The sequence below is a fragment of the Rhyacophila brunnea genome, unplaced genomic scaffold (assembly GCF_057557595.1).
Source record: "Rhyacophila brunnea isolate RB1 unplaced genomic scaffold, BYU_Rbru_1.0 scaffold_14, whole genome shotgun sequence".
NCBI lineage: Eukaryota > Metazoa > Arthropoda > Insecta > Trichoptera > Rhyacophilidae > Rhyacophila > Rhyacophila brunnea.
The window spans coordinates 10,732,999-10,752,419 of NW_028232796.1; the positions used below are offsets into that span (position 1 = coordinate 10,732,999).

Here is a 19,421-nt window from a genome sequence, read left to right on the forward strand (position 1 = left end):
ATAAACAATATTATGTGATTTCAATATGATCTCTTCTTCCAATGACTCTATAACCCGTAGGTATATTAAAAGTAAATTTGGATAAGCAAGATTCGATTTAGGTTCACTGCAGTGACGAATGGTGGAGGTAGGCTGTTAAGATCCGCCATAAATAGTGCACATTAAATTTTGATAGACATACGTATTTGTTTTAATTGAACTCAGACATAATTTGCAGATGGTGTTGGTTAGTTTTTAAAAATCAATTAAGCCCTGCTCAATCAAACCATATTAGTTTGGCGTCACGACAAAATTGTGCACACTTTTTCATTCATACTTATTTGTTTTCGTTGGATTAAGAATATATACCTATTGCACAAATTGTTAGTTCATTTTTTTAATTCATTTAGCCCTGCCTAAACCAAACTATAAAAAATATTATTTTATCTATAAAATATCTAATGTTATGTATGATTTTATTGCATAATTTTAGATATTATATATTTTTTGACTATTATGGCTTGGTTTTCGCAGGGTTTAAATTAATTTTAAAAGCTAACCAACGTAATCTGTAAATTATAGTCTTATTTCAATGAAGACAAATACGTATGACTGACAAAGCTTAGTGTGCACTATTTATGGTGGATCTTAACAGCCTAACCTCCACCCTTCGCCACTGTAAACCCAAATCGAATATTGCCCATCCAAATTTAATTACACCATTCACCTACTTGTTTCTTTAAGCGTCAATGACATTGATCTACATTACGAGCTGCTTGTTGGCGAATTTAAAATCTGCCTGTATAGTCGCCCAGTGTCATCATCGAACAAGCTAACAAGCAGATTGTAAACAATGTACTGAGAAAAGTTGAATGCCGGTCAACTTTAAACGCTACACGCCAGCGTGTGGGCCTACTGCATCTGCGCAGTAGAGCGTAATAGCGACCTCCCGGTAAAAAAAGAACTACGTTCTGTCAAAATAGTCGCTAGCTTGTTGGCTTCTCAGCGAATGGAAAGTTTTGTGTGTCATCATCACAATCGCAGTAGCTGAATCGCCCGCTTTTAAATTCGCCAACAATCAGCTCGTAAAGTAGCTCAATGTAATCGACGCATTAGTCAATATCTAGCAGTCAGCCCAGACTTCTACAGGACTGTGATTAACAAAGTAACTTCCGATAGGGTGAATTATGACTTAAATTTAAAATATGTGACTAATTATTGCAGTATGTATTTTGCGGAACCAAGGCAGAATAATATGAATTTCTGTGATATTTTTCAAGCTCTATTAGTTTGTTGTAATAAAATCCGAAATACGTTTATGTGGTTAATTATATGATGACGATCGCATCTTATAGGACCATATCTATGAAAAGTATGTTAGTTAAAAGATGAGAGGTACTCAAGTTTATCCAACGTTTGGTTGGGTCGATTGGTTACTGTGACTTATTCAGACGAGAAAAAAAAATTCTTCCCATCTATGCTAGTTACTGCTATTCCCGAGCAGTGTCTTGGAATATTTCCTGGGATGTTATGCCATGGTCTACATCTGAAAGGATGACAAATGGTGGAGAGAAATTACCTCTTTATTGCCAACGTTTCCAAATTTATTGGGAAATGATTTTTATTAATGATTAAACACCTTGATTGAACGCCCACGGTGGCCGCGCGGCATAAGCGTTGGACTATAAAGCCGTGGGTCCCAGGTTCGAATCCTGGGTCTGGCAAGTACACATATTGTTTTTCAATTTGTGTTTGTCAGGGTATGGACCTAATAGGTTGAGCAAGTGGCTGACATCCATTTCTCGTAAAATCAAAAATCTGTCAATACAAACCTCCACTCTGTGGAGGCCCATATGATCCTATCAGGATCAGACATGGTCGGAAAAAAAAAAAAAAAAAAAACACCTTGATTATATACCATATAATAATGCTTTCATAGAGTTTATCTAATATTTTATGTAAATATGGAGTAGGTATCTACTTTATATTATGTATCATAAATTTTCACAGGTGATGGATGACCATGTGATCTAACCATGAACGGATTATTGTGTAAATTCACATGTTATTTTTTACAACGTTTTTCTTAGCTTGTATTCTTATTTGTCCGGTACAAATCTTGCAATCGATTTTTAACTAACTTTCCGACTAACTAGACATTTGAAACTTTTAGAATATATCAGAACACGATGCCAATGCATTTTTTAAATACTTTTAGCCATCTTTAAGTAGAATTGAATTAATTTTCAGTTAATTCTGTTTGTATGAAAAGTTATTTCGACACCATTATTGGTTGCTAGGGGTTCTGAGCAACTAAATTATTAATATATACGTGCGTTACTATGGAAATCAATATGACATGTCAAGTACAATTTTTTGATCGTTTAAGCTAGCCAAGTCAAGTTTAAATGGTTCAACAGAGTTTAAAAACGTTGTATATATTAAGTTATTTTTATCTTGTAATTATTTCATCAAAATTACGAATACATGAATACAGCGGATTAAGCAAATTGATCATCTTCATCTAAAATAGCATAAAGTTTGTTGCGTTATCTCATATGCTGAACTTAGGAGTAAAAATGGTAAATATAGTACCTATTTTCATAGTACTTACGTAGTAAAAAGCTAAAGACCGGTGTTAATGAAAGGATATAGAAAATTTAATTTATCTTCATTAAAAAATGAACATGTACCTACCTACCGTAAGTTTAGTTAGGTATATCTTTCAAATATTATGACATTTTCGCTTTTTGTGTAAAGGTTTTGCGACAATATTTCTTCTCGTGTGAACTACCCATTTCATGCCCCAGGCTATAAGTTAGCTTAGGTTAGGTTTGGTTGTGATTGAAACTAAAATTGAAGTGACGTTTTAGTTTAAAGGTTACTGAGTCTATGAATATTTAAGCTCGTGCCGCGGCCAAAATGGTTTTCGTTAGTTTTTATTTTATGTATAAGATTTTGGGCCCCCACTTTTAGTTGTGTTACGACTATTGATAAGATGCTCCCCTCTTGGAAATGTTTTGCATATTTGAATACATTATACTAGCTGTAAATTTAGAGATAGACCGCGTTAAGTAACAAACTGCTTACAATATTATTATTTGGAAGGAGGCAGAAGAGCGGGAATTTTAAACAATATATTATAATTATCATCTTGGCCCAGGATCGTTACTAGATTTAAAACGTTTTTTTTATATTGTTTAAGATATTTATTAATACTGTATTGTAATTGCCATTGTATGTAGTTTTTTTCCCCTCAACGTTTTAGTCGATAAGCGAAGAAGCCTCAGTGGGCTATTCAAAACAATATGTTAGTATGGTTTCATAACAAATCAGAAAATGACAAAACAGAACATGATAAAACAGAACGGTGACAAAATACAACAACCAAGAGAAAAATAATGTAAGGTTAGATTAAAATGAGAGTGAGGCGCCCGTTCAGTGCTTGGGTTTTGATAAATCTGACGACGTCTGGATCATGATTATGGTACTCTCGCCAGATGCCATCTTCGCATTTTTTTATATAGAATTATTAATAACAATGTCCTTGCTTTTTCGTACAAGGTGGTTGTTAGTAATTTTGAACAATCAGAAACACCCAGGCTTTGAGAAAAACACATAAATGTTTTTGTCATGACCGAGAATTGAGCCCAGATCTCTCGGATGGAAGGCCAGCGCCTTACCCACTGCACCACGAGAGCCGCCCATCTTTGCATATTGGACCAAAGATCTTTGGCAAGGTTCTGATACTCTGTTAAAACATAATGCTTCCTGCCTGTTGCTTTGATTCTGACGGTGTTGCTTTACAGTAACGATTAATGGAATTTTACAAATAGCTTAGACTAAGAAAAACCTTATACTAAGCCTTGAGAACAAATCGATCTTTTAACGGAAAAAGGGCGTAATCCATAAAACTCAAATTTTACAGGAGGCACAAAAACGTTTTTGTTATGGTTTTCGGCCAAAGTTAAAATACAAAATAGACATAACCTTGAAGTGGCATGATAATTCATAATTTGATTTTTATATCCCTAATCTGATATTAATTATTGAAATAATTTAAAATAAAACCAACAAAAATGATGGTTAAGTTTTTTTCCCACACCATTTCCTTCTTTAAAAAAAATGTTAGTTAAATTTAGATAATAAATCGGCATTTGCAGCTTATATTATTTAGACACAATGTGTATTTAGTCGTGAACAACGTTTATTATGCAATAAAACCAATTTTATTATTATTAAAACTGATGGTTACGCCCTTTTTCCTTTCTATAGTCGGAAATGTTTATGACGGATACTGAATACAAGGAATCACGAAGAACTAAGAGAGTGGACTATGCATCCTCTCATCAAACTGATAGTGAAGATGCGTCGTTGGACCTGGTGTGGTCACGTACCACGCTGTGGAAAACCGCTAAATACCGTCCAAAAAACGGGATGGTGGCATGACATGGGAAGATGCTATAAGAGGATTGGCGAACGACAGGGATTCTTGGAAGTATGCTCTAACTGAGGAGAGGTTATGGTAAAAAAAGCGGTCATAAATCATTGAATAATCTAAATAATGGTTAGATATAATATTATTGTGCAACAATTTATCAAAACATAAACAGCATTCGGTGTTCTTTTTCGATTGAAGAAATTTTCCTACAACACGTGTATGCTAGAAAATCCTTTAGTATCCACGCCCCAAAGCAGTTCAAAAGATTAACTATTACATTCATTGCTATTAAATAGAACGTAAAGCATTTTTCCAATTGCAAAGGCTTTTATGACATCCAAATCCGATGCGAATTGAATGGGGGAAATGGTAGATTTATATTATGTATAAGCTTTAGATATATGTATAGAATTACTACAATTGTTGGAAAATAGTTATTGTATCGTGAATACAATGAAATTGCTCGTCATTTTATGATGATTAGGTAACTGTAGCAACATAGAAATACCGAAAGTAAGAAATTTTGAATGGTTAAGTTTTTGTTATTTATTTATTTATTGGACCTTCAACAGTAAGCAAGTGCCGTTTTTTAAGCTTCTCTGGTCCGTTGGTGATGTTGTTTTTTTTCAATATGTGTTTGATCTTTCGTAAGGGGTCATTCACAACCCCCAACCAGACCCATTACCACCATCGTCTAAAGCAGCGATTTCCAAACTGGGCGGTGTGCCTCCCTAGGGAGGCTCGGACTGTTGCTAAGGGAGGCGCGAAAAGTTTAACACAATAATGTAGCCGCCGGTTTGCAGTCTGCAAGTGCATAGTTTATAAAACGGCAGCTAGTTATAAACTGCATAAAAAACAGTCCTATAAAAGTTAGGTTGTTTGCAAACCTGTATGAAGACATGGAGACTAATTTTATTATATACCTCTTTTCTATACTGTTGTGCATGGCCCCCACAAGAGTGGGGCTGCCAGGGCTCCAGCCTGGGGGCCGGGCGCTGCGGATCGGCCAGTTAAGTGAGATAAACACACATCACAAATTCGTGCTATTAGTAAAAAAGTCGCCTGCGGCGCTGTTTCAGTTACAGAGTTTTAACATTTTATAGTATAATGGTCTGTGTGACACAATTTGATGTGATTGTGTGATTGATGATAATTTACATGTAGAATTTTATTTTATAATTATTTGTAGTGTATTTCTTGACTAATAAAAATGGTTATATGGAAACAAAAACCTTTGTTCAATTTTGGTTGAATCGAAATGAAGAATAATATAATACTTTATCAAGAAAAGCAATGCAAGTAGGTACTGCTACCATTCGTAACATCATATTTATGCGAAACGGAATTTTCTGCATTAGGTGCAATGAAATCTATATATCGAGCCCGTTTAGTAGGAAAAAAGCATTTTGTGTAAAAATGTATTTAAGTAATGAAATAAATGGGGGGAGGAGCCAATGTTAGATTGTTTTAAAAGGGAGGCGTAGTAACGTAAAGTTTGGAAAGCACTGATTCTAAAGGCATCGAAAAATCTGTCACCTCTCGATCTAAAATAATTCTAAATGATATCAGTGAGTGACATATCACACACTTTTAACTACTCTCTTATTCGTTAAAAAAGAAATTCGTTCAAAATTAACGATGGCGTCATTACCTATTACCTGTAATCGAATATTTTATTCAAAAAAAATAATCAGAATATATGTAATAAAAACCCCCTCTCTTACGGTGTGACGTCATAAATGAAAGAATCTTATGAAGTCAACAGGTTGAGAAATGGATAATTAGTCCTCATAAAAAGTTTGTAAAATGAGTACCCCATGCATCGCTTAGGAGCAAGCATATTTTTTTTAATCGATTTTTTAGAATGTGTCAGGAGCAGTTACCGAAGACTGAGATCACCGCGCACTTGAGTGTGGTTTGAGTGATTTTACGAAAATTTACATTTTGACTGTTCATCTAATAGAGGAGCATATAGAGGCAAAAATAAAAAAGGTGATAACATAAAAACATAAAGATTAGGGAATCCAATCCCGGGATCCCGAGCTATTTTCGATACCTATGAATCCCGGGATTTCGGGATTGATTTTTTTATCAATTTTTATGGAAAATATAACAGAAAAAATACTTTTAATACAAAATAACTACATTAGAAATAAACTGAGTTTGAATGAAGTTTGATGTGTAGGTTGCCGATTCATTTTATTTTTTCACATAGATTATTAAAAATGAGAAAGATTGGTAAAAAAACAATGCTTCGCACTTTTAACAAAGTAATTCCACCATGATATCATACGTTTTACGGCAGTTTCATATTTGGCTGACTAATTAGATTTATGAAGCGGAAAGGCCATAAGTACGCCATGATTATTTGCTATACTATTTTAAATCTCGCTGATCTATTCATTATGTCTTTACTATCAGAAATAGCAATCTCATATTAAATTCACATTATTATTTATATTACAATATTATTTACTCCATTAAACTTGTGTATTTCCAAGATTTAACGTATACAATATTAACAATAAATGTCCTAAATAGTATAAATTATACTAGATTTATTTTTGACCGATTTTATCAATGTTATTTGTAAATATAAAAATTTTATATTAACAATGGAAAAAAATCCCAATCTCGGGACCAGTCCTGGGATCCCGGGATTGTCAAATTGTAATCCCGAAATCCCGGGATCAGAATTTTGGTTCGGGATTGGATTCCCTAATAAAGATAATGTGAAACTATCGACATTTTAGGTGAAGATATTTTTAAAGCACCATTGCGGCGACTAAAACGGCCGGCCTGATTTTACTCAACAGCTGGTTGGACTGTCTTGCGCAGCCTTCTCGTGTATGTACAGGAATATATGAAAATAGTTATTTGAAGAAGCCAGGGATATCCTGGCATGGTTATCTGCAATTATGATTATAATGATGATAATATAAACTAAAATCATTGCCACGTCCGATAGTAAAAATAGAAAGAAATATACTTAAGTGTTTTCCTTCATTATTGTTTTTGCTGGATATATCAACGTTGCAAATAATACCCCTACAATGTCCGTTTCTTTTGATGAGAGTTTCGCGTCGTAAAAAATGCCTCTTTGTTCGTCGTATTGTACCCCGGCTGGTAATAATTTTCTTTATGAATAGTTGCAACTTCAAACAAATCCTGCAACAAAGTAACGGAAATGAGAATGAAACAATATGAAAAGTTATTGACGGTTGTAACTGTGACAAAATGAAACGGACTGTCGTTTAGTTAACATTTTAATGTAGATATTACTAGATATTAACTATAAATATTGTGAGTGTTACCTACTGTTACATAATAATGCATAATGCAAGGGTTGTCTATCGATGTATTATTTATTCTCAAGTTTTCGAGATCTGTTAATATAATATTTGATAGATTAATTATCTGATACATCAATACTATGGGATGTAATGTAAAGTGTTCCATGAATTAACAGAACATGAAAAACAGAACAGTGACAAAACAGAACAGCGATAAATATAACTATGCCCTTTAAAGAAAAATATAACATTTAATATTGAAATTGTCGGTGTTGGACAAAACAGAACAGTGACAAAACAGAACAGCCAGGGGAAAGATGAAACATTATTTTTTGTGGAATCTATTTAGGTTACGTTAGGTTATGTTAGGTTAGGTTAGGTTGGGTTAGGTTATGTCATTATTTCGTTGTACTTAGTCACCCAATCATTTTGAACATATTATATTGATTAAGATGAGATATCCTAAGCTTGCCGGCAAAGTCCCGTTTATTTGAGGCTTACTAGCAATTAGGAATGCAGAAATTAGGCATATAATTTGATTTATTATGGCGTATTGAAAATCTGTGCTATTAAAAATCTATCAACATGAAAGAGATAGGACAATTTCAATATTAAATTTATATTTTTCCTGAAAGGTCATAATTATATTTATCGTTGTTCTGTTTTGTCACTGTTCTGTTTTGTCATGTTCTGTTTTGTCATGGAACCGAAATTGTCGTATCTCTATATGCTGTATAGGTTTTTAATACACAGGTTTTCAATACACCGTAAAAAATCAAATTAATGTATAATTTCTGCATTTCTAATCGCGGGAAAGCCTCAATTAAACGGGAATCAACTCGGTGTTGCCGGAAAGCTAGGTATATCTCGTCTTAATCAATCTAATATGTTCAAACTGCTTGGGTGATTAGGTAAAACGAAATAATGAGCTAAATAATTCTGTTTAACGGCCCACATGCTCGTCGTAGGTCAAAATTGAGTTTTTATTGTATTTTCAAACCATGATCCTGGACACTCCTTAAACGTTGTAGATAATCTGTTTATATAATTTGGAAGCCTTATTATTCTTTATAGTTATTTTAAACATTTAATGACTGCATACAGTATTTTTGTTACATAAAATAGTATTCTTTTAAACCTCTCGCTCTAATGTTTTAGAATATAGTCATATTTCGGTACATAACTGTGCAGTGGTATTAAAATTTTTTACATTTATTAATTTTTAAACGGATTTATAAAACCATAAGTATAATTTATGACGAGATAATTTTTGTAAAATATTCACGATAAAAAATTATATTGATAATCTCTGTGATCCCAAATTTGACAAGAATTAGGATTTTTATTATTCAAAAAATCGGCAAGATTAACACATTTGAAGATGATTCTAAAGATATTTATTATAAGCTATGTCTTTGATCATTTAAGTGTGATAAATTATGTCTACAGCCGTATGTTGTAGCTTAACCACTGGGGAATGCCAAAAGAAATGGCGTATTTCAAAAAAAAAACACTACCTTATTCTTAGGTCAATAATTATTATAAAACAATCATTATTCATAAGATGTTTATCACACTTAAATGGTCAAAAACATAGCTTATAATAAATATCTTTAGAATCATCTTCAAATGTGTTAATCTTGCCGATTTTTTTAATATTAAAATGCCTAATTCTTGTCAAATTTGGGATCACAGAGATTATCAGTATAATTTTTTATCGTGAATATTTTACAAAAATTATCTCGTGATAAATTATACTTATGGTTTTATAAATGCGTTTAAAAATTAATAAATGTAAAAAATCTTAACACCACTGCACAGTTATGTACCGAAATATGACTATATTCTAAAACATTAGAGCGAGAGGTTTAAAAGAATACTATTTTATGTAACAAAAATACTTTATGCAGTCATCAAATGTTTAAAATAAATATGAGGGATAATAAGGCTTCAAAATTATATAAATATATTATCTACAACGTTTAAGGAGTGTCCAGGATCATGGTTTGAAAATACAATAAAAACTCAATTTTGACCTACGACGAGCATGTCCCTCCGTTCTCAATCGAATGGGGAAGGACTGAAAAGTTCTACGTAGTATCAAAACCAGGAAATTACAGTACCTCGGCCACATTATGAGAGGACAAAAATACAGCATTCTCCAACTTGTCATTCATGGAAAGATCAATGGGAAGCGTAGCAGAGGACGGCGCCGCATTTCGTGGCTTAAGAACCTCCGTGATTGGTACGAGTGCAGCTCCACTGAACTGTTCCGGGTAGCAGACGACAAAGATAAGATCGCCTTGATGATGGCCGACCTCCGCTAGGGAATGGCAAATTAAGAAGATGAAGAGAAATATTAAATCACCACATTTTAACCATTGACGGTTTTCCGTGAAGCATATTAGCGATTGTTTAGTTAGACCAAGGTTAAAATGGATATTTTTCAATAAAATTTAAGTGTAAAAATTCAATCAAATTATTTCAAGAGCCCTGGCAACACAATCATTAATAATTGTTGTATTGTTAAACTTAATGACGGTATACCACATATCAGTGGCGAAGGGTGGAAGTAGGCTGTTAAGATCCGATATAAATAGTGCATACTAAACTTTGTCAGTTATACGTATTTGGTTTCGTTGAACTCAGACTACAATAATTTATTTACAGATGGTGTTGGTAAGTTTTAAGATAATAGGAAGAAGAATAATTCTGTGGAGTTGTGCATGATTATCAAAATCGTACAGATGAATTGAGGTTTTTATGCCGAATGGCCAACATGCATGGATTATATATATATATATATATATTTAAATGAAACTTAAACTTAAACTTAAGTATTTAAATATTAAATAGATATGACTAAAATGAACGTTTTATCTTTCTCCAGGCTATTCTGTTTTGTCACTGGTCTGTTCCTTTAGGCATAAAGTCCACTAAAGCAGGCTTATGGGGCGCTCGCTCATTTTCTATGTGAATCATCGAAAATACAACGTAATCAAATACGCCAGCGCACACTGGATTTGCCGACGCTTTGTGCCCGCCTGCCCCATGAGTCACCGTTTTTGGCTTCTCAGAGATACGAATTAACGAAAATACAACGTAGTCCATTCATTGAACACGGCAAGCGAAATCACGCTCCTCGAAGCGTCGTCGATAGACGGGCGAGAAGCCAATTTTTAAGAACAGTGAACTCTTTGTTTAGTTATTGCGTGTCCGATATTAATTACAAGCCCCGAGAAATTTAATAATATTTTTATTGCTTTGTTATGAGAGACGCTGATAATAATAATTATTTTGTGCTCCTTGAGCCCCTTATTACATAGGTGAACGGTAATGCGCGGGTGGGAGGGGGCCTACTCAGTAGTGAGCGCACCGAACGCTTTTTTGGTGGGCTTTATGCCTTATGTTCTGTTCATTTAATTCTGTTTTGTCCGGTTACCAATGTAAAGCAATGTGTCAAAGATATGCGATTGTGCTTGTCCGTAACTTAAGTTGAAAGTTAAACCACATAACTTATGTCTAACGTTACTTAAGTCCATTTGGATATGCTTTGTTTGCGTCTGACATTTTATTTAGAAAAGAGAAACTGTGAAATTTAATGATCGTTATTCCGAAATTCAACATTTTTGCTTTATTTTCAGCGAAAATTAAATTAATAACTAATCTGTTTAGATTAAATAAATCTCTTCAGCACAGCAAGAATATGACCAATTTTATGACAAATTATTTAAAAACAAAAGAGACTTCGTATTATTTTGTTTTGCTAGATAACAATTTAATTTGTGTTAAGTATTTATTTTAGTGCCAATTTACATTACCCCTTTCTTTTTTCATGTGAATGATAGTCTTTTATATTAAGAAATTGAATTTAATTGCATGTTATAAGAGTCAATGAAGCAAAAATCAATCATAATATGCCATAACATAACATAATTTAAAAAAGCCGTTGTAATGAAGGCCAGCTATATTCAAACTCGTGTCCGGAAACTTGTACGTATGCAGTTCACCGTATCACACTTCACCGTGAAATGTTGTATCGGAAATATATTGCCATATATTAAAGACTATTGAAGTTAATCCCTCCAAACCAAAACCCGCCCCGCACCACACTCGGTCTTAATCGAGCGTATCACGGGACCCTACAGTGGCGACGTGAAGCATATATTTCAATTTTGGCTGGGAATGCCTTGGGAGAAAATACCCAATACTGAGGTTGTTACGCTCAAGGTGAGCTCTGACTGAGTTTTTTGAATTTACTCTAATGCACGGTGCCAGGAAGAGAAAAACACATGGAAATTACGAAAAAGGTAATGAATTTAAGGTATATATAACCAAGAAAACGAAGCTAATCATATGGACAGCAAAGATTATGTGAAGAAATCTTCACGCCCGCTGTAAGACGCTGTACATTTTTTAAGTACAAGATAATTGGCCTTAGTAGCAACCAAGTCGGACGGCCCGATGGGCCCAACAGCTGGTTGGACCGACCTGAGCATGTCCTCCTGTTTGGAACACATACTCAGACATTCCCTTAGATGTGGTTGGCATCCTATATTAAAGACCGTTCAAACTCTTTGGGTAGTATAGTATAGGTACATATTATAGTACAGGGTATAGTACTGACATAAACTTCATGTCTACATAAAACACGGTTCTTGTCGGTTTCCACTTTACAGGAAGCCAGCGGCAAACACATTTTGAAAATAGCCGATATACTGGATTATTTGTTAAGTTAGGTTAGGTTAGATTTTTATTCTTGAATTGATGAATTTTGCCAAAATCAGCTATTAAAATTGAATTAATGTTCATATTGAATCTAATAAAATTGGAGACTGTATAGTACCTATACCGTCATTTCTTTCCGATAAGAAAGCTCACGGCGAACTGTGCCACGGTGAAATGTTTTACGTATAACTTACATGTAACCATTCAAACCGTTGTATTAAATTGCGAATTAGAATGGTAGTGCTAGTTATCTTATTATTAATTCATTTATTTATTAAGAGTATCTTATTAATTATCTTCTAATACAATGCGGTAACCTGGTAAGATTTTTGATTGCATATGTCGTTAAAATTATTAGTATTTATTAGCGTCGGCCTATAGCGTCGTGGGTCCCTGGCTCGAATCCTGGGACTGGCAAAGTACACATATTGTTTTTCAATTTGTGTATGAGTCAGAGTATGGACCTACTAGGTTGAGCAAGTGGCTGACATCCATTTCTCGTAAAAACAAAATCTGTTATTACAAACGTCCACTCTGTGGAGGCCCATATCATTCTTTCAGGATCGGACATGGTCAAAAGAAAGAAACAATTAGCAAATATTACCAGGTGACAGTACCACCTATAAACATTCTCATACGCCTTTTTCATGTCTTTTTCTTTCTCATACGTTTACGTACTTATTATGTTCCGTCTTACTTATCTTACTTACTCTATCTTTGTGCTGGTGTTTCAGACTCGATTATTTGTCTGTGAGTTGCTGCATCAGTCTAAGCGGGTTTTTATAGAGCTGAACTCGTTCATTAGTCAAACGGCGACGCTTAACTGATCATTCATACTCATCCATAATGTATCTATTTTTTGATTGATTGTGTATGTTGCCTAAGGTTACAGTAGGTTACATCATCCTATCCCTATTATAAATAATTACTTTTAAATCTTTTGGAAAATACACTACTTTATCGATACTCTAATCCTAATCACTCGACATGCTATTACCGAATTGTAAGCTTCTATCAAACTATTATGAGAGTATCATTTGTTTTCTTTCACGACCCGATTAAAATAAATGATTACTCCGATTTTTCAAATTTAGAATTTGTTATGTTTAATACGACTTCTCGCTGTCTCGCTTTCTCTTACACATTTTCATATGTTTTATCTAATGCGTTAGCGGTGATTGAAGACAAATATATTATATAAAAGTAATGCAACAATCATCATTTTCTACAAACAGTTTTACAATATTGCATTTCAAGTATGAGCAATAACTAGCTCTACCAATGAAGTTTATAGTTTTGTGTCACGGCATGACTGTAGTAAGTATTGCGATAAGCCGTATAGTGTGATGAAGACGTGAATGCCGGAGGCTAACCCAAAACCTAATATCTTCAAATCGGAGCTGATGAAGTAATGACTCATTACTATCAGTAGCTGGATAATGGGGCCTAAGTGATAGCGACATGTAACCACTTCTGAGTGGAACTGGTGACTGGGAAAGCTCACTCGTGGTTACATCAGTTACCGTGGTTACTGCATGCGAGGTGTTTATCGCTAGAGACAAAGCAAAGAGTGTATGGGCATGAGGAATATCCTCTAAACGAACAATCCTACGTAGGTTGTATTAAAAGAGTTTTGCTTTTACAAGAAACAGATGTACTTAGTAAGTCACTTGCTCAACCTATTAAGTCCATACTCGGACTCCAAACGCAAAACAACATAATAATATGTTAATATACTATATAAATAACTATGTAAATACCAGTGGCGAAGACTCCATACTAGGCGATTATTTAAAGCCTACCTTCTTAAGAAAAATATTTTTTAATTGCATATTGACATATATATACTTAATCACTTCATAATTTTATGTTATATAAAAATAATTTATTTTTCCATCGAGAGATGTCGTATATGTAGGAATGCATTACAGTATTACACAGTTTACAAAACAACTGCAAAGGTATTAAAAAATATACGAGTACCACAGCGCGCCGTAAATAAATAATAAACGCCGTGACGTCTCGACGTAAATAAATCTCCGATTATGTGTGAAATAATTCTGATTTTTTTTCGTATGGACTTTACGTCTCGTAACCTCAGCAAGTCTGCTGATTTGTACGAAATAAGGTAAGCTCCTATCGCAGAGCCTAAAACATTCGCGCATAATAATGTTGTCACGACTGCGCACTTTATCCAAAATCATTAATAATTAGATAATTAAAAAAATAATTTCAGCGGCGTTTAATCGATTATTAATAAATAAGTAAGTATAGATTGTTTTTATAAATAAAAATAAATTTTATCTAATGATTTTTGATGGGTATACATGTTTTGAAAAATACGTAATTTAAACACATCGCTCATTTTTATGTCGTCAATGAGTTTTTGAAGTTTCATTGAATTAGTGTGTCGTTGTCATTTACTAGTGTGTACCTATTCATTCGTAGTTAATATCGTACTATTCTCGTAAGTATACCTGACAAGTGTGCTCTTTTTATCAGATCTCCACAGCCTACCTCTTTCCAAAAGTCACCCTTCGCCACTGGTAAATACACTATATTTTATATGTATTTTTCCAGACTCAGGATTCGAATCCGGAATCCACTATATTATAAACCGATGAATTTCCCTTTCGACCATTGCGGTAATCATCGTTATATACCTACGTTTATTGGTATTGTAGCTAATTTATGCCCCCTTGATTTGAATAATTTGAATAATTTATGTCTATATTTATTACAAAGTCAGGTTAAACGTAGAATATACATTTAGTAACGAATCTTCACCACTGCATGAAATGGTATGTATATAAATTGACAGCCAATTTAAATGTGCGAAGACCCAAAAACAACCGAAAACAATTAATATTAATTTGAAAGAAATCATCAAAAGCAGTGGCGTAGATATTATTGTACGCTGAGTCGGCCCGAGATTTAATTTGTGATAGCGAATTTGAGATATATCGTGTTTCCTCGCAGGGACGGATTTTCTTTGATAGGTTACTGACCCATCACATAAATAACGTTTCTTGCCGTTGGCAGGTCGGCCCTTGCCAAATGATAACTTGGGATGATACTGGATGTAAGATAACGGTTTGAAAACGAGCAGTTTCGTCTGACCGGTTTAACGGGGGCCAGTTATTAATAATACTTCATATCCGTGAACATAGAGATTGTAATACCGGTATTTTAAAACTGGTACTTTTCGATACCGAAATACCGGTTTTAAAAATCAGACAATACCGATTTATTCGGTATTAAAAGTGGAAACAAAATGTATTAATTAACATAAAAGGCTTAACAGGACTGTAATTATTTTGTCGGATTACGCGATGTCTGCTTTACCTCCGTGGACCTTCATCATCTTTGGTGACCAGCAATGCCACATGTTATAAAATATTAATATTATAAAAAGTTTTTTTACATGTATTAGGTACCTATATTTATTGGTAGATTATTTTGTTTTTTTTCTAATTATTGTAAAAATGCCGGTATTAATACCGCTATTAAACAGAAAATACCGAAATACCGGTATTGGTGTTGCAATCCCTACGTGAACATATAGTAAAAAATATTTAACGGTTATTTCAGATAAATTTATGAATTTTTCATGGATTAATCCACCATTTGAAAGGATCACTGAAACGAGCATCGCCGTCTTATGACAGATTTGAAGTGTCATGATGCTGTATATCGTGCGGTTAAACGATTTTAAAGCACCATTAAGAAAGGTTGATTAATTAATTAGTTAGATAATTTTAGCTTCTACTTTGCTCTGTATTTTTATACGGTGTCGAGTCGTGGACCCTGAGGACAAGGAAGCGAAAGGCAATATATTATTAATGCTTTCTAAATATGGTGTTGGCGCCAAATGGTACGTAAAGTATATCTTAGATAGAGTAAAGAAACGAACTCGTTGATAATTCAGAGATTCCAGATGAAGGAACCGTTCTCAATAATATTATGTCTGAGTGGGTTTTGCAGTTTGTTGGACATGAGATAAACCTGTGGTTTTGCGTAGCCTCCAGGGAAGGCGAAGCAGAAGAAGTCGGCGCGCTGGAGTAACCAAGTAACAAAGCTTACTGGGGGTAACCTACACTCTGTTCTGAGGCAGTAAGGAGTGGAGAGTTTTAGTCTATTAGAAGATGACTGCATAATTTATGATCACAATTCTCAGTCATGAAATAATAACAGAGAAGAGAGAGATAATTTTTGTAGATATGTTAAATAGTTTCACATTATAATAAATTATTTCAATTGAAATTTCCTGTTGCTTAAGAATTTACTTTCTCTATTAGGTATATCGTTGTTTCATATTTTTCGTCATAATTAATCTGTAATAACGTCAGTTTTTGTTTTTGTTTTTTGCATATTCTCTTCTTTATTGTGATTATGTACATACTACTTTGTTTTGTGCTGCACTGATCAATTACTTTTATTTCGTATTGTTTTTTTTCTGATTAATGTAATGAATAGTAGTATATAAAAAAAATTACAATACTCATAATAGTCATAATATAATATCAGAAGCCGGCCCTGCTTCCCTGGACCACATAATATAATTATTGATAAGCAAAGCAAACAAGTATTATAAAATTTCGTTTTAAAAAGTTTTTTGAGGCTACCGATATACAATACCCCGGGGGTTTTTCAAGCCTAAATCTTATTCTGCATTCAGGTTCTACAACTAATCTGTTAACACTTAATGCTGTGCATTAGTTGAGGCACGGTCTAAAAAGATCGTTGCTAGGCGATGCGCGGATTGCGGGTCGCGGGTGCAAATGACGCCTGTCAAACGAAATATTATTTGTCATATAAATCCAACATACGTCCATTTTATGTTCTGTTTATTGTTCTATTAGTAACAATAATAATATATTCATTGACATGTTTTCTTTTTAAAGTAAATGGGTAACGTTTTTAGTCATCTTTACACGATTTTAGAATTAATTGGCCCGTCGCCATCACGCAGCAAAGTGACGTGTTTCTGGCTCGACATTCTCTCACTGAATGGCGAGCGAGTCCAAAATTTCGTAGCGCCTACAGTTAAAAATTATTTGGCGTTTCACTGATGCGTCACCTTAAGTTTTGTCAAGCACCATTGCCTTGCCAGTTATCTTTATTCTCTCTCGTGTAGCTCTTTAACAATTTTTCCACAGTGAATTACTGATCATTAAATTTAACGAGTTTATCTAGGATTCTATATTTAAATTACTTTAGGAAAGTTGTCAAAAGCGCAAAAGACTGGCAGCGGTGGGATTCGAACCAACGCCTCCGAAGAGACTGGTGCCTTAAACCAGCGCCTTAGACCGCTCGGCCACGCAACCGTGCGTACACGTATAAAACGAGCGCCGGATTTCGTTGTGGAAATCTATTTTCGCTTCGGGTCAATTTTCATATACCAGCATGACGTTGCAGGTAAACACAATGATCAGTCATCAATCAACGAAACACGAAATGTACATATTTTATTAGAATTTATTTAACTCATTGGAAATACCATATTGCTTAGGTACACTAAACTTTATTTGTAAAGGCGGTTCCAATACGACGTGTGCATTGTTAATATTATTTTAATATTTTAATAAAACACATCGCTCGCAAGTTTAAATACTATTCCAGTTAACCTATTGATATTATGTCATGTGTAGGGTTTTTTAGAATCTCAAGATTAAGGAGTTTTCAAATTCATGAATGTTTGATTAGAGCACTTGAGAATTCTCGAGAAATTATTTTTTATGGTACAACAAAATTTTTGTGTATTCCATAAAAAAACCCCGTACAAATTCGAGAATCAAGAGCCTATTCCACCCGCTAATTTAATAAATTCTGTTCAAATTTTTAATGGCAGCGCTGCATCTCAATCTCATTTATACACAGGACTGCTATCGGCGGCTATCGAGGGTAATTTTTCATATTTTTGTATTGAAGTACTATAATTTTTACAACGAGTTAGTTGTAATTGTTACAATAAATGCTATTTTAACAGCACCTCTCTTGGCTGTGCTAACTTTTAGAGTGAGATAGATAGTTTTGAATGTTTAGACGGCTAACTTATTGTAACATTTGTAATACCTCAATACAAACATATTATGATAAACTACACTCGATAGTGGCCGATAGACAGATAGATAGATGCGCTGGTAAGAATTTATTGATTCATCAAGATTCTTATGAACGATTTTTCAAGAAATGAAAATTCATAAATTTCTTAAAAAAATAATCTCGAGAAACGGGATCGATTTTTCTCATTATTTCTAGAGAGATCTTGAGATAATAAAGTTCAATCATAAGCTCTAGTCATGTGTGATACGGTCATAAATACGTATTGTATAATATGTAGGTACCATATTTGTATTGAAACGCCATTTCATTTATTTTTCTGTTCCCTGGTTGATCCGCATAATATTATAGTTAGTCAAATCGAAATGTGGGTGCTTGTAGCATCGAGATGCACTCAGTTAGCCGCCGAGTCACAATCGATCCCTCATCTACCCCTTTTGCATCAGGAAGGGGTGGTTGATGGTGGTCATTAAACCCATTGCATACATTATGCATTCGTCGGTGTTTCAGGCGAGTGCAGCAGGTAGACTAGGAAGGGATACGACGAGGGGCAAGCCCCTTTTAGTTCGCGTGCCGCGGAAGATTTTAACCGCACCGCAATTTTTCGCGATAATATCGTGCAGATTGTTCACCTTTTAGGTTTGCGTGTGCTTAATTGCCCGGTTGGCGGACGGACGAATGAAAATTCTTTAACGTTTATGTATTGATTTTTTTCTTTTATGTATTTTTTATGTCGTTGGTGATTCGGTATAAGATTGACAATGACAATGCTGGGGTTTTTGCTGAATATCATATGACCTAATTCAAAATGTTGACGTTTTTCTATGGTATGGAAGTATGGACGCTAAACCAAGAGATGTCATGGAGAGTTGAAGCTTTCGAGATGTGGCTGTATAGATGCATCCTCAAAGTTCCTT

At 34.1% G+C, this 19,421-nt stretch overlaps 1 non-coding gene across 1 annotated transcript; it reads right to left on the minus strand.

Moving 5' to 3' along the window:
- Positions 1-17,686: 17,686 nt before the first annotated feature.
- On the minus strand, positions 17,687-17,768 carry TRNAL-AAG (transfer RNA leucine (anticodon AAG)). The gene has a single exon. It is a non-coding gene; the product is annotated as a tRNA-Leu (tRNA).
- Positions 17,769-19,421: the final 1,653 nt, after the last annotated feature.